The sequence below is a fragment of the Ictalurus punctatus genome, chromosome 10 (genome assembly GCF_001660625.3).
Source record: "Ictalurus punctatus breed USDA103 chromosome 10, Coco_2.0, whole genome shotgun sequence".
In the NCBI taxonomy this organism is placed as follows: Eukaryota; Metazoa; Chordata; class Actinopteri; order Siluriformes; family Ictaluridae; genus Ictalurus; species Ictalurus punctatus.
Window position 1 is genome coordinate 13,154,664 of NC_030425.2, and position 17,796 is coordinate 13,172,459.

The window sequence follows — 17,796 nt, forward strand, 5'->3', positions numbered from 1 at the left end:
AGTGCTCATTCACAGGACGTGTATGGTGAATTCTCCACATAATCTAAACCTAATAATAAATGGAATGTAAATGTGTTGTTATTTAAAAAAGAAACACTGAATTATTGATTTGGTGAAGTTTTCTTTAAGGAGATGTTTATTTTATTTGATATATATTGAAGGAGTTTCCCGAGTCAGAACATTTTATTTATTATTTTTTTTTATATAGTCAGAGGTAAAGCTGTAACTTCAAGTTTTCCACTATGGAAAAGTCTCCAGGAGAGAGGATGTTTTTCTGTAACATGACAAATTGTGTGGGTTTTTTTTTTTTTTTTTTATCTTATTCATTTCAAAAACAGAAAAATGAGGCTGGAGAAGGAATGACTCTTTATGGCTGTTATAATGTAAGTGATAACAGGAAGTAACTTGTCTTGTGGATGTCCCACGACACTTCATGTAGCATATAAACACTTTGAGATGTGCTGTCAGACTGTATCACACCACCCCATCATGGATTATTTTCCTATACTAGTATTTCCCATGGAGTTTTATTCCTTACTTATTGCATCTCTCGGTTGTGTATTTTGTAGCTTAGGTGTTTAAATCTTTTTAAAATTATGTGTGGAACACGCATCAAGTTTTTAGACAACTTTCCCCACATCTGTTGATCTGCTACTTTAAATTCTTCCCACCCTAAGCAATATGGTTGACATGTGACTATGGTCAATGTACCAACAATAACAACAACAACAAAAACAATCACTAAACATAAACCTTCCACCTCCAGGCACAAACGTGATCACCATGTCAAATCTCATAAACTGAAAATGACTGTCTTCAGCAGTGGTATGCTATTGAGAACTCCCACCTCATACCAGTGCTAACCTCAGACCATTCGTTCTGGTTTGTTTTGAGGCTTCATATGCAAACATTTGCATGCATTCTCACCATTCTAAGTAGCCATGCGTCTTGATCAAGTTCAAGAGCCTTTCTTGGAAACACCTAGCACTTTGGTCTTGTTCCTTTTTGAAGAGCTATCTAAGGGAACTGGTTGAGGAACAGAAACAGGCAAAGAAATGCTCAACAGGCCCAGAAACATATGGCACTGCGTTTTTCATTGTTCATGTTTCTTCAAGTCTCTCTGTCATGCTTACCCGGCGTTAGCGAATTTGTCATGGTTAGCATTTTTGCAGTCTGCTATCTGGTATGTGATTTTTATTAACACCTCACTTACAGACTTACCTTGAAGGAGGCATGTCCAGAGATGTCTTTCTGTGAATTATGACAAATACACAGCCTTGAAATTCTAGTGCTTTTTTTACTTGCATGGTTTCCAGTAATTATCAATAGAAATATCTTATTAGGAGTAAGATTAGCGGTATATTGATGGATATAAAATGAGCCCTGATTGGGGGAATCCTGGTACCTGCCTTCTCTGGTTACTGCACTTTTTGTGTCCTGAAAACATAATGAGTTGGCACAATTTAAAACGGTGAACACTTGGAATGTGCCATGAAAAGCATAGTTATTAATAGTTTGAATCCGCCCTAATACCTGCATCAGCAAGAAGAATTTCAAGTGCAGAAAATGTGGTTCCAGTGTTATGGTTTTGTTCTTTCAAGATGTTTTTTTCTCTTCCTGATGGGTTATTTGAATGAACAAACACCTCATTAAGTAAGGAATAAAACATGTCAGGGCATGAGGTTATAAGAAAGTAATCAGCGATGAACCGGTGTGGTACAATGTGAAGCAGAGTTACTGTTACCACCCCAAAGTTGATTATTTTATGATACACTACTGCAATTTGCCAGAGATTACAATTTCATTAAGTAAATAATGACACAGTACTTTTTATTTATTTATAGTAATGATTAATATTGTAGAATGTCCTCAAAACAAGTTAGTTCCAGTATCACTTATGTTAAAGCAGCAATACATAATCGTTCCCTCACCACATTTTTCGTCTCTATTGACATTATTAAGACAAACAAATGCAGCATGTCATGTTACCAAGAAACCGCATAACCTTCTATCCTGCAAATCATCCCGTAATGAAAAACTTACAGCTTTACTTACTTTACTGACTGCTGAAAAGATTTTTGTTCTCCAAAAATGCTAAATAAATCTCCAGTGTCACCTTCTGACCAATCATATTTGAGCATTGTGATTTAAATGTCATTAACAGACAATTAACATACTACTTTTTCATGACCTTATGAATATATTAATCTCTAGAAGTATACAACCTTACAGATCAAATGTAGACATGTTTAGCTTTTTTACAGTGCTAGGAAATGCTTCCATAATCAATAAGATGAAACGCTCAAAGTTCTCTGCGCTATCACTGTGTGTGTGTGTGTGTGTGTGTGTGTGTGTGTGTGTGTGTGTGTGTGTGTGTGTGTGTGTGTGTGTGTATGTGTATATGTATGTGTGTGTGAGGTGAGGAGATTGGGCCTTGAGAAAGCAATGCTTATTGACATGTTGCTTCCGATATTTCATCCATAATCTTGCCTGGCTGTCAGAAGTGTTGATCGTGGAGATGTGTACCGGCCAGGCCGAACACGACATCTTGACCCCCATCATCTGTCATTAATGAGGCAGGGGGAGGTTGCTAGGCAGAGTTACAGGCTGAATTATCATATTAATTAGCTCCTTGTCTGGTTGGGGGAAACAGTGTTGAAGCCAGGCCAGGTTATTAAAGCTCAGGCAGAAAAAATAGATGTAAATACACCCTCCTATATCCTTTGTGCATTTCATATTCTTTTAGTGTTTTAAATAAAAGGTGGAATAAAAAAAGAAGAAAGAAAGAAAGAAATTAATCAAAATAAGTTTTCCTCATATTGATCAAGCAAATATCCCCACAAATTGAAAATTGTAGGATGTTCCTATCCTCGAGGACACCTTTGGTCCTAACCAAGATATAAAAGTATGCACCATATAGCCCCGCCCCCCCAACCCCCACCCCAAACCAAGACACACACACACACACACACACACACACACACACTCACTCATACAAGCTCATACTCATACACAGACTGACAAAAATCCCTCTTTTATAGCAGTACGATTGCCAAATCTGAGTCTGCAACCATGGAGGGCTGATTTTCCTAAAAGCACCACATTCTTATATCATGGTTAAGTGGTAGAGTGAGCACCAAATTGAAATCTCTCTACTAATCAAGATGATCTTAACTTTACAATACTTCTGGGAAAACAGGTCCTGTTCATTTCCCCTGCAGTGGAGAGTCTTGGCACAATTGCTTCAGTTCCTGCACAAAAACAGATAAGTCCCCTTTATAGGTACACACACGTCTGAATCTCTAAAAAGTTGCCTCTCAAGCCAGTGTAAAGGCAACTTGGATCCCAAAAGGATTAGCAAATTTCCTGAAGCACTAGCATCTGTCAGTGAAAGAGGGGTAACAGAGAGAAAGACAGTGCAACACTATGGCTGGATTCATACACAGAATCATACACACAAAGCAGACGGTCACTCGTGAGTGATGTGATATTATTAGAAATGTCAAAGAAGACTTACTAAGTCATCTCTGTGCTCAACTTGTACACTCAGGATGCCCTTTCTATTACAGAAATGTTCATGCGACTAATTTTGAAAACCAATTTTCCATGTTTTCAGTGAAGCTTGTGTGTGTGGTGGTGCAGAGGGTACTTTGGCTGCTAATCCTGTGACTGAACAACCTTTTAGAATTGTACTTCTCATTCAGCCCTCTGGCTTCAGGCCATACAGATACATACTGTATATATAGTGCCCTGCACTAATATTGGCACCCTTGGTAAATATGAGCAAAGAAGGCTGTGAAAAATTGTTGTTATTTTTTAAACTTTTGGCAGCCTTTTTTGATAAACCCTTTGTTGTGTTTGCAAATGTTTGATATCCATGAGAGCAGAGTATGTTTGTGTTTTTTTAAACAAAAGATAAAAAGGTTAAACAATAAAGACAATTGTGCACAGCCTTCTTTGCTCATACTTTTGCTCATATTAGTGGAGGGCACTGTGTGTATGTGTGTGTATACAGTACTGTGCAAAAGTTTTAGGCACATGAAAAGAGATGCTGTAGTGCAAAGATGCCTTCAAAATAATTAAATTAAATGTTCTACATAAAAAAATACCATGAATACATGTAAACAGTAGTGAATAAAATAAAGTCAATATTTGGTGTGACCAAAATAAAAAATAAAAATAGTCTACAAGTTCTGCAGTTTTGTAAGGAAATAAGATGTAAGTTTTATTGAGCATCTTGCAGAACCAGCCACAGTTCTTCTGGAGACTTTGTCACACTTGCTTCTTATTTTTGCAGCAAAACCTAGCAGCATTTATTGCGTTTTTTGTCTTAAAAGTGGTCTCTTACGTAATATGCTGCTTTCTTTAATGACATGTACAGTAAACATGTTTCTGTAACATTTAATTTTGTGCTAGAAAACTAATGTACGAACTGACTTGATAATGTAGAAGTCATGAAATAAAACATCTATAACAAAGTTTGTACTACAAAATAGAGTGTCTAAAACTTTTGCACAGAGAGAGAGAGAGATAGAGAGAGAGAGAGAGAGAGAGAGTGAGAGAGAGAGAGAGAGAAAGACATTCTGTCAAAAAAAAAGTAATAAAATAGTGAACATACTTCCAAAATGCTTCCCAAATACATCCACATTTTAAAATTCTGTCCTAATGATCAAAAGGTTGTGAGTTTAAAATCCTACTACTGCCAGAGAGCCGCTGTTTTGCCCTTGCGCTCTTTACCCTCAACTCAACACATTTCTAACAACACAATTTTGTATCATAAAACTTGCATATCTTGCATATTTATGTATAAAAGCACGAAAGGTTACAGCTGTTAAGGTTAGGTTTATGGACAGTGTTAGCATTCATACCTTTTCTTACTACATTATCTGGATGAACTCATGGTTACAAAATGTAACCATATTGTCCTTCTTGTTTAAACTCATACAATTTTTTTTTTCATGTAGGTTTCTGAACTATAAGCCTCGACTGTATTATGGTTCACATCAATGAAAATATATTCAAATAATTTAAAAAAAAAAAAAAAAAAACGCACTTTCATCTGGGTATTCAGTGTTCCCTCCCACCTCCCAAAAATATGCCAGTAGGTAGATTGGCTACTCTAAATCGCCCTTAGGTGGGAATTATTGTGCATGAGTTCAAGTTCAAGTTCAAGTGGTTTTATTGTCATTTCAATCATATACGGCTGGTACAGTACACAGTGAAAAGAAACAACATTCCTCCAGGACCATGGTGCTACATTAAACAACACACTAACCACGAGACGACACAGAACTAAATAAGGTCTACAAACATACTACATAAAGTGTACGTACACACATGTGCTAAAAACACAGGACAGTACAATACTACTAAAACAGAACAACAGGTACAGTAAGTGATAGCGTAGCGCTGAACAGTACACAGTCTTAGTGTGGAAATGTCTGATATGATAGGTAGTGCAGAAGATAGGTGCCAAGGAGTAACAATGAATGGATGAATGAATGAATGGATGCATGCGTAAATGAATGAATGAATGAACTTTTTTTAAAAAACTTGTTATTTAGATATTTGATATAAAAAAGAGACAGTCTAAACATGATCTAAACAAACACCTCCTTGTCTGCAGTGTGTGTGTACCGCAGTGAATAGATGACCTGAAATTGAGAGTAGGAGCAAATGTAAATACTGTTTGGGTGGAATTCCACACTTGAACACTTACGTAAGTGTGTGTTGTGTGTGTGTGTTTGGAGAAGGATGTGTGGGAGGATGGCCTGAAGCAGTGTCAATCCTCCATCCTACCAGATTACAAACACAGCTTCGTGTTTATGGCTCAAATCCTCTTTGAGGGAGTACAAGAATATCTTTCGCTATGATGTATGGAAAACTCTTTTTTTCCCCCCACACATGTGAGTTGTGTATTTTGTGTGAGACATGACGGTTCTGGCGCAGATTGTAGTATTGGATATGTGATGTCTCTGAAGTCATAAACACTCCTACCAAAGCAGCCAGTCAGCCAGCAATGACACAGAATCCAGGGATTATAATCATAAAGCCTGTTTCTTTTAATGTACACTCTCTTCAGCCTGGCTGTGTGTGTAAAGATGGAGGAGGGACATCAGCTACTCACACACCCACCCTCACCGCTCGTGACTTACAGCATGCACAGTCAGCACAGATGAGCTGCCAACAGAGCCGGTGCAGAACTGCAGATCTCCTGAGTAAAAATGCATCCAGCATGCAGAACACTTTACCGTTACTGATAATCATGAGCAGAAAAGTTTGCCGGTGCTGATTAAAGGAAAACTGGACAGCACTGAGGCAGTATTACACCAGAGACTTTACAAAAGCTGTTTAGAGCATATGAACGAGTTTGCAGGCATCATATAGCTGAACAGTGGGCTACTAATTATTAAAGAATATTTATCCCAAGCAGAAAAGTGATGCAAACTATTAAAATGATATAATCTAGAGTATCCATCCATCCATCTTCTATACCACTTATCCCTCCTTCAGGGTCACGGGGAAACCTGGAGCCTATCCCATGGAGCATCGGGCACAAGGCAGGGTACACCCTGGACAGGGTGCCAATCCATCACAGGGCACAATCACACCCATTCATACACTACGGACACGCCAATCAGGAGGAAACCCCCACAGCACAGGGAGAACATGCAAACTCCACACACAGGGCCACAGTGGGAACCGAACCCCCAATCCTGGAGGTGTGAGGCGGACACTATACAAACAGTCAGCTAACCATCTGTAAAGGGGTGGTGTGATATCACCCAAATGAATTTGATTATTTATTATCCTGTACAAACACATCCTGAATTGTTTTTTTTTCCCTCTCATATCACACTTTTTGGCATCACACCTCATTTTTTTAAAAATCTTTAAGTTAATAAGGCAAAACAATTTTTTTGTGATTTTTTGTGCAAATCCCACCGCCCTGAAGACTTTCTCATGGCAGAAAACGTACCGACTGTTACAAAGCACTGACACTGGTGACACTCCATGAATGCTAAATACTACATATACTATTTAACCATTTTTAGTTACTAATGAAAGAACCTTCATGAAGCACAAACAGTGTACTTCTGTAAATGACTACTAAACTATTGCTACTATACATTCATACCTTTCTTACTATATCTTTCCTTACTATTCTTCATGTTGTTTGCACAAACCTTTGCACCTAGAATATGACTAGAAGGAGTGTGGAGAAGTGGCCAAGAGTGAGTGAGTAGAGATGTGTATATATGTGACTCTGAGTGTTTGTGTCTGTGGGTCGTGCTGTCTACTTGTAGGTTCTCTAAAGATCAGTTCAGGATCTTGTTCTCCAAAAAAACAGTAAGCATCTGGTATATTTGGGGGTTTTTTTTACGCGTACGCTAGCATATGTGCACAGTCGTACGCAAAGTCTTTCAAAGTATACTCCATTTAAAATGTACGCGTACACAGGCGGTCGACGCACGCGCATTACGACAACTTGCACTACCCTTCCTGGCCTACAGGAGTCAGTACAGAGCAGTACAGCAGGTCTTTGGTGCAAAGGACGACAATGAACAATGCTTGGGTAATCTCTCGCCACGATTAGCACCCATATACAAATCCTTATAATCTTTAAGGCTAGAATTATACAAAAACGGGTACTTTCTAACCTGCACTCGTTTCCGTCTCTTCCGTTTGTTCCGTTTTTTTCTTCAGCTACCTTGAGAATCAGTGGCCCTGGGTCACTGTTGCCACCTTGTGGAACAACTAAATAGTGCAGAATTATTAAATGTGAATGTGCAACCTGCGCGTACAAAGTGCTAATGACAAAATTTGCGTCATGCGTACTGTACGCTATAACTAGCTTTAGACTATTAGGATCACGTAAAAGATACCAAAAAAAGGTCTTTCACAAAATGGCACATATGCAATATTCAAATTGTGGAAGGTGTTTTATGGCCTGTATTTGCATACTTGAACCTGATTGGCACTTATATTTTATGATGCAGTGGCACTTCATCACTTCATTTCTATTTTCCAGTGAGAATATCAGCTCTGTTTATTTCTTTACAAATGTCAAAAATACAGCAGTGACCATTTTTACAGTTTGAGTTTAATTAATTAAATTAATTACAATAATTTTTTTTAACTGTTAGAGAGAGTGTAAACATCATATAACTCTATCTACCATGTGACATGATTCTAAAATTGGAGAGATGGTGCAAATCCTTCAGTGATGTTTGTGTTCTTCTACTTCCCCTACTAATGAAGTTTCTCATCCCAGCTGCAGCCCCCTCAGGACGAACTCCAGCTCCTCCGGCGACACATCATCACCCACTGCTCATTGTTCTTCTGCTCCTTTTACCGTGAAACCGCCTCCGAAAAAAGCACCAAACTTTGCCACAGTGTGGGTGGTGAGGAGAAAAAAAAAGTGACAATGCCCGCATGCCCGGCAGGCTTTAATCTGCTGTGTTAGGAGGCTTTTTCAGGGGGGTGGCACTGACGTATGTGTCAGGCCATCTTGGGAATGGAAGATGCGCTACTGTCCTTCAGGGCCTTGCAGACGTGTGTATGTGCAGTAAGCGTGGGTTGTTTATTTACTGCAAGAGCTGCCCACTTCTCAGGCCTCTAGGGGAAGGATCGTATCCTGTCGTTATGCCCTAAGGCCATTCGTGACTCCGTGGGCCGCGGTTTGGCCAAGCTGAGTAGGAGAGGAACTCGAAGGAACTTGCCTCTGGGTAATCTCTCCTTTTCACTCAAAAAAAAGATAGAAAGAAAACATAGCCTAAGCTAATGCCAGAGATGTGCTCATTAAATCACAAGGCCAGCCAGTCAAAATAAAAACTGTTTGTTTGCTGGTTATTCACCCCTGCTTTACACTCGTTTCCTCTGCTGACTTAACCTTGCCACAACCTCACTCCAGTGTTTTGAAGGAACATTTCCAAGAGTGAAGTTGTGACCTTAGATTTGCAAAGGAAGAAGCTAAGAATGTGTAGAGGAGGAGAAGGAGGAGAGTGTCAGGGAAGAGGGAGAGAAGACTGAGGGGGCGAATGATGGGGAGATGCATGGCATCTGCTGCCCTGCTGTTTGGAGCTCTTGCTGACAGCTGAGGAAAGACTTGTAGACCTTCCTCTCCAGAGGCTGCACTGAATTCACACTGAGTCCAAACTGAACTTCAAAAGAGCTGGCAAAATCACTCAAGGACTTTAGTCAAGTAAAAAAAAAAAAAAAACCCAGACTTGTCTAAATAATACTTTGATAAATATTGAAGTACAGCTTCAAATTCTTCACTCAAAGTAGAATTATGAAAGTAAAAATACAAGAAAGATTCACAAAATAAAAAGACGGATGGTTAAAGTGTCTCTTTCACCAAGTAACCAAGGAACACAACAAAAAATTTCAGCTAAGGCAAACTAACTGCAGCTTTATTCCTAATCTCTCATGTTAGCTAGCATGATCCCTAGGGGCAGCTGGTATAAATGGGCTTGCTTAGCTTAGCCCCATCTTTTTCAAAGGTACAACGAACACAGATACAGTACAGTAAAGATACTTAAGTACAGTAACTATGTAATTGTACCTTGCTACGTCCCAACTTTTGGTGTTGCTCTGATAAAATGCCTACAAACCTCTTACTGTCTCTTCATTTCAATGTTTCCACTCTATTGTTTCATGTTTTGTGCGAGCTCGCTTTGAGCCCAGTATATAGCAGACTGTGGTTTTAGCCCATAGTTTATCCGGATGCTATAACTTTCTCTTTGAGCTCCTACCGAGTCGTGTATATAATCCCTGCCCCGTTACAGGCCCCTGGCCTTCCAGGCTCCCCCCGTGTTTATGAGTCATCCTTTTAACGCTCCCCCAACTCCAGCACGCCTGTCTTCAATTTCGTACAGATATCGTATATCCTGACCATTTTCTTTCTTTCCCGTATGTCCTGGAAGCAGCTTGGTGTATAGGATTTTCAGTTTGGTTATGAACGCTAAACCAGCCCCAAGGCCTGAACTTCTTCAACCTCAACTTTCTTTCATTTCATACAAGTTGGCTTTGAAAATATCCATAAATTTGCAATAGTGAGGTTCTCTGGATAGACAGAAACTTGTTCTCTGAAGCCAATAAAATATGAATAATGAATTTTAATGAATCTCTGGTATGAAAGAATGTATCAAGTTTAACTATATCTCAGCTGATTTTCCAAACGCATTGCGGCTCAAACGCCAGAGCAAATAACATAGTAATAACTCTCTAAAATGAAGATGATTTGAACTTTACATTGCTTTAGGGAAACTGGGTAGAGGCTGGTGGGACTGAAATTTCACACTGATTTTAGAGAATCTCTGTTCCCCAAGTCTTCAAGTAAGAGATTAGCAAGCCAGAGTTTGTTAATATGGTGCTTTTCATCATCAAATTACCTCAGATGTTTTAAAATTGCTAAAAGTATTAGTCACGATCAAGTTTATTTACTTTTTTCAAAACGCTTCACACAGTTAGCACAAGAGTGCTCTATCTGGACCAAACTGTAAATCATTTTTTTTATTCACTCATTATTTCACTCGTTTTCTATTACACATAAAGCTCTCTACAGCCCAACTTGCAAATGCTTATGTACTTCAAAACTGACTACATCAGTGGTATAAATTTTACTAACACCCCCCTTACTCTCAAAGATAAAAATACAGCAATATAAGATTTTATTTTTGGTGTTGACATCAGATTATTTGTTTATTTGTTTAGTTTGCAGAACCAAACACAACCAACAGTCAAAAGAAAAATACAGAGTGATATGAAGAAGAAAGGCTGTAGCTGATTTCTTTCTATCCCAGGCTGTATCCATGGATTCATCCAACCTATCAGTGACAGACATCTCCATTTTGGCTGATCCTTTTTAGCCTGTTTCACTAACACGTCCCCAAAATGCCATCAACAGTGATTGAGAAGACACATGTGAAATAATGAATGTAAAGGAGGTGGATTATTTACTCTAGCACCTTTTTTTCACCAAAATACATTTGAAGGAGAAGCTAAGAGTAGATAGACTAAGCACACCTTGTCCAGTCAGAGTACAAATTACACAATCATAAGTTGAAAAGCTTATGATCAAACTATTTTTCTTTATATTTACAATTCTTTTCTAACACTCCAGGAATACAGTTTTTTATTTATATTGATCCTGTTATTTATGGTATGTGCTGTACATTTATAACGTGATCCCTTTTGGTTTAGGCCACTCTCATTTTGGGTTTAAATCAAAATACATATACAGATATGAATATGAATATGCAAATAGTGGAGTGGCATTACACCCCTATTTCAGTAGTTTGAAAGCCACCAATGTATTTATCAGCTTGGGTGTCATGTTGGGCATCAGGTTGATTCGTAATTGTAAAAGGATCTTGTAATTAACCAGCAGAATTGGTTATACAAAATTTTCAAGGTCGTACTTATGGTCTGAAGATTGTCAGTTTGCCCAGATGTGAAAATATTTGCAGCACACCTTTAAATTCAAGCGCTCTTTCAAGCACTACATCAAGCTGTGACTAGAAACACAGGTATACAACAAATTTGCCAAGCAGGAAGGCAGCTGAGGCCCCTTGCCCTGAAGATCTTTTGGAGTGGTGGGAGGAATGTACACCTTCCTTTGTTTAGTTGTTTGGTTTAAATCACCTTTATGTCCGGACTTCAGAGGAAGTTTCCTCCTTGACGTCCCCAGTGATTGAAGCCAGCTTTGCTCTTCAATGTACATGTGGAAACGGGAAGCAAGGTGTCCTTGGGGCTTTGACCCTAACCCCATAAAACACAGACTTTCCACAGTAGCATTGTGCATGTTGTTTGAATAAGACAGTGTGTGTGTGTGTGTGTGTGTGTGTGTGTGTGTGTGTGTGTGTGTGTGTGTGTGTGTATTTGTATGAACTTGCATTTCTGTTAGTAGGTCTACATGTCCTGTTACTGGAAATAAGATTAGGTTATTGTCATAGTTAAGCAAACACTTTTAATTGCACAATTATATAGCACAAACTGCATTTTAATGGTTATAATTAACATTTGATCTTCATTGACATTCATGATTTATTTTCTAATGAAATTCTGTTGACTTTTTAGTTTAAACATGATGGTCTATTTCACTTCAGTTAATGGTCTCCTATGTTACACACAATGCTGTTCGCCTACCAGCTGAGAGTGGTGCCAGCAGAACTTAGCCTTCGTTTCATGTCCACCTAAAGATAGCAACGCAGCAGAGATTTAGTCCTTTAGTCTGTCCAGATCTTTCACCCCCTCATCTGAACACTATGCTCAAACAGAGCAGCTTGAAAAGCTTCAACTTTCATGCTTAATGCCATCACACTCATGATCTCATACATCTCTAACTAGCTGATCCTAGTTTCTGCCATAACTTAGAGCAATTATATTGTATAGCGACATTGCATTCTGAAACTTTCAGAACGTTTGCATCAATGTCTCCATTAATTCAACATTGGATTTTTCATTTCTATGACGATGTACATCACTGTAAAATGGTCTGTGAGAAAAGACGCTCTTTTGTTTGTAGGAGTTAACAGTGCCACCTAACTGTTATGCTTTATGTTTGAGATTGTTGAACTTTTTTTCTCATGGGAACAATGAAAATACAGCACCAACCAAAAAGATATTATGCCAGAATGACTTAAAACATCACAAAGGTTTCAATATAACCATACTTAATATGTTTGTGGTAGAGATTTTCTTTACTTCTAGTAATGGTTTCTTTTGTTTCATTGTTGCTCATTGATATTTTCATTGATTTTTTTTTTCTTTAGAGTGCTTCAAGATACACCTGATTGATTTGTTTTCTTGACTGCCAAGTATCGGTCAATGATCCCAAACCTGCACCATTATATGATGGATAAAAGTAAATGGAACTTCTACCCATTTCTTATTGATTGTGCTTTGGAGTGGGTCGTTGATCTAATGTAAATTTATAATCATTTGATTGCAAAAGAGATGGACATTTGGATTAGAAAAGCCTATGGAATTAAATTCCTCTCAAACATAAATATGTGAGTTCACATGTGACAATCATTCAGTTTGTAAAATGGGTCTCATTGCATAAATTTACAGATTAAGATTTTAAGTGCACATTTTTTATACTTTGTAGCCTCAATTTCTAAATTATGTTTTAATCTGTTTTATAAACTGCTGTTAATACAGTCACAAGAAAATATGTTCATTTTATCAGGTGATGTTCTACGGTACTATTTCTTCAACACTTCTGAGAACTTGACTATACTGTAGATCTATATCCAGCAAAATTACAAGTTTTACAAGTCTTACATTTCAATACAGGTTTGCATTCACACACACCGCTATCCAGGAAAATTAATAAAAATATTTGTAAAATGGAATATTTACAATAAAAAGTTAACCCACACCTGTTAAGAGTCCACACAAGGGAACCAGACATCAATGTATCAATGAAAGGAATGTTTTTTTTTTCTTCTTAGGAGTCTGCACACACCAAATCAACATTGTACTGGTTTAAGGTATCATATGCTGATGCAATCGTGTAAATAAATAAATAAATAAATAAATAAATAAATAAATAATTTATATTTTTGCAACAGTAGAGGAAAATCATAACCCAATTTTGTCAAAGCTAAATTTATTATTGAGTTGTAGTTCTTAGTTATTATCTGTCACTTCAATTGAATGAGTTTAATCCAAAGCTGAATAACCCATAAGTTCAATAAGTTCCAATAAGTTCAGCAATATACATCTCTATGGTTTCAACAAATAGCTAGCATATTATTAGATAAATGTAAATAGGCTCACAAAATAAGTATGTTCTGTGGAGATTATTTTACAGTTAAATGTGTCCCTGGTTTTTAAAACCCCTTCATTAGAGGAACTAAAATTCTAGTATGCTTACAGATTCCCGTTAAAGACAACTGCACATCCACATTATTACCAACACCATCCAGAATAACTGTGTGTTTAATTTCCAAATTCCTAATGATTTTAATTTAACCAGATATCTAATGTCCAGGATGTTTGGAATGGAGTGCACATTAGAAGGAATCCAGATGTAGATTCACATTGCATGTAGCCTATTGAATACCAATGACCTGTGGAATAATCCATCCTCTCATATTAGCAGCATTTTTAAAATCTCAATCTGTGTGGTGCAGGCTAAAAAAGAACTTGAGATAGGTACTCAATTGTCCTTGCGGCGCGAAATGTGGGTGCGTGTTACTATTTTTCATCTGCTTTACATTTCAAATGGGAGCCGAAAAAAGCCAGACTGTTCTGCTCTGGACGGCGTCCACGTCAGCGAATGTCGTCTCCTAGCAACCACTTAGAAGCAGCAAGAGCAGGAGGAAGAAAGGTGCCCAAAGCATGCACACCATTTTACCCATGCATACACATTCCCTACCCAGAAAGGTGCACTTTTATAGTCCTTATTTCTGCTTGGTGAGGTCTGCAAAGCTGTAGTGTGACACATTGCTCATTTTGGGGGATGAAAAGCATGTTGATGTGGACTTTTACCCAGAACACTATTCAGTATTGGGACTGTTAACAAGGAGGAGGTAACGTAAACGTCAACTTAAAAATTTAATCGGTTTAAGTAGTATTAGGTTTGACTTTGGTTGGAAAAAAACAAGAACCATCCATTGGTTGATTAAAAACCAAGAACCACTCGTCTGTAATCATCTTTTCACATAGAGTTCAGTAACTAATTATTAATTACTCAGTAATTGATTATTCAGTGGTACTTCAATTGTATTTGGCAGGGTCCCAGATAACAGAGAGCATTATTAGAACATTAAAAAAACAATTATACAGGTTCTAAAAAGGTTTCTATAATAAAAATGTACACAGCAATTTGGCAGATGTGCCACATAAATGATTAAAAAACATCTGCAATTGTTTATATGGTTAAGGTTCTTAGAACCTTAACATCCAGAAACTTTCAGCTAACCTAAAGATATTAGGTGGTGTGATCCAGACAAATTTCAGTTTTCTTGAAGGAAATGTCTTTGAATGAAAAATGTTTCACAATGCATGTGCACAAAGTAAGTAATGATACATTCAAGGCTTGGTTTTCAGACTCGTTCACATTATTGACGATACATCACAAAAGTACAGATTTTATTTACATCCTACTAGGGGTAATAACCTCCTGCCAGGATTGCCTTCCACATGTGCAAACTTTTCTTATCTATAAATGTAGTAACAGAAATAGCCATTGTAAAACACATCCATGTTCAAATAAATCACACTATTCGAGTGAGTTTGATTCTCCATTAAAAGTGATTATCTATGAAATATAATGTAGGCTAAAATTATGACACATGCAGTAAAGCCCATTCAAATTTTATTACAAAATAGAATAAAAGCATAATTGTGCATAATGAGTCGATGGAACATTTAGGGGTACTTTTTTGAATGACTATACATTCAAAAATGCTCCACATCTAGAACTTTTCTCTTTATGACAAGGACAGTTTTATCTCAGAAAGTCTTCTTGCTTTTCCTTTATATTGTTTTCGTGTCTGTTGTTTTAAACCTTTGTGCTTAATGATGGTGTTGGTTAAAGGTCAACACTGTGTGGGTGTAACCTGGTCTATGTTCAGTGTGGGGGTTGAGGTAGAAAAGAAAAGAAGTGGTTTTCTATACGGCCATGTTTGTTAAGCTAAAATAAAAACAAGTCCCTGCTTGTCCAAAGTCCACTTCATTAGTTGTCAATTTGATGTAAAATGGACACCATTCCTCTCTTGGCCTTGAGCCAGCAAAGTGGGAGCTACTTCAGTTGCCCCTCTCGCCGTCAGCCTGACAGCCTCAGCAGATGATGATAAATGTAGAGGTGGAAAGCAATTACTGTAGTGGGGTGCACTTAGGCTGAGAGAAATCAGAATAAACCAGTATGGAGCTTTCACCACTAATTACTGAATATGCTGTACTGGGAGTAGTGGGATGCTTCTGTATTTACATGCAGTATCTCAGGTCAGTGTGTACATTTAACCCAATGTGTACACACACACACACGCATACATACATACATACATACATACATACATACATACATACATACATACATACATACATACACACATGTCTCAGAGTCTTGCCATGTATTCTCCAACCTCATCAGGCATTATAATAGAAGAATCAGAGCTGTTATCTTGGCAAAGGGAGGTAGCACAAAGTATTGACTAAAAGGGTGCCAATAATTTCTGCACACCTATATTTAACAACGATATATATTTTTGGATAAACCTGTGCTTTATTATTATTATTATTATTTTTGCAATTGTTTAATTTGTTTTGAACAAAAGCTCAAAAGGTTAATCAGTAAAGACAATTTTTCACAGTCTTCTTTGCTCATATTTACCAAGGGTGCCAATATTAGTGGAGGACACTGCATTGGTATTCAATAGGCTATATGCAATGTTAATCGACATCTGGTTTCCTTCTAATGTGCACTCCACTCCAAACATCCTGGATGTTATATATCTGGTTAAATTAAAATAATATGAAATATAAATATATTAGATTATATATATAACATATATAAAAGTAGCTTTTTATTTATTTATTTATTTATTTATTTGAGTCACAATTTTGACCAGTGGGAAACCACAGCATCCAAATTTGAATTAGTTGATCAATTTTCCCAACTGTTAAACAAAGAAACAAACACCAAATCATCATTTAGATCATTTAGCACCTTTTAAAAACATGTTTACAAAGTGCTTTACAGGCTAGGAGAAAAAAAAACCTAAAATAAACAAAAATATCGATATATAAAAATATAAAATGAAATGAATAAAACCATACTAAGATATTAAGATGTTTCTCTAGAGTGTAAACTATAACAAAGCCAACACATAATTATTCGCATCTTTATCTTTAACACTGAAAGTGTCCAGGATGATTAAATCTAAATAAATCACTGCTTCGTGGACAGAAACACACTGCATAACAAGAGCCATTGTGTTGTCCCAGTGGCCATAATTGTGACCAGTCATGTGTCCGTCATAAGGGTGATACAAAAGTGGTAGAAAAATCATATTAAAATATCAGTAAGAGACCATTTAAAGACTAAACTCCCCAAACATGGTAGTTATATCAGTAGTATGACATTTTGCACTGGATTGTGGAGCGTGTCTATGGAGAAATTCCCATTCAGTCACAAGACCAGAAGAGGTCAGGCACTGATGTCTGCCAAAAAGGCCTGGTACGTAGTAAATACTCGAGTTCTTCCACTTCAAACTTGGGAAACCATGTCCTCATGGACCTCGCTTTGTGCACAGGGGTATTGTCATGCTGGAAGAGATTTGGGCTTCTTAGATCCAGTGAAGCGAAATCGTAATGCTACAGCATACACAGACATTCTATACAATTGTGTGTTTCTTTATGGCAACAGTTTGAACAGTGTGATGGTCAGGTGTCCACACACTTTTTGTCGCATAGTGTATATGTTATCACCTTTTTAGTGCATGCACTAGAATTTTCTGTTTTTGATGCATTGTTGATATTGTCGACATAGCAGTATTAGTGCTGATTTTGCTTCATCTGGCTCTCATTTTGTCCTTGCAAGAATCTCTTACATTTTGGAATTTGATCTTTTGCTGCACTTCCTTTACACAATGACTGCAAAAATTTATTTGTTTTTTTAAATATCCAGTGACTGAGTGCCAGCCAGCTCCATCTCCCTGTCTCTGAGTGGCCTGGCCTAAATGTGGAGGTGCTATATTCAGACGGTTGTGAGTGTGGGTGTTCAGTGAGAGAGCGGCTCAGGCAGCGAAGTTGCCTACACACTCCTTCATTCTGACT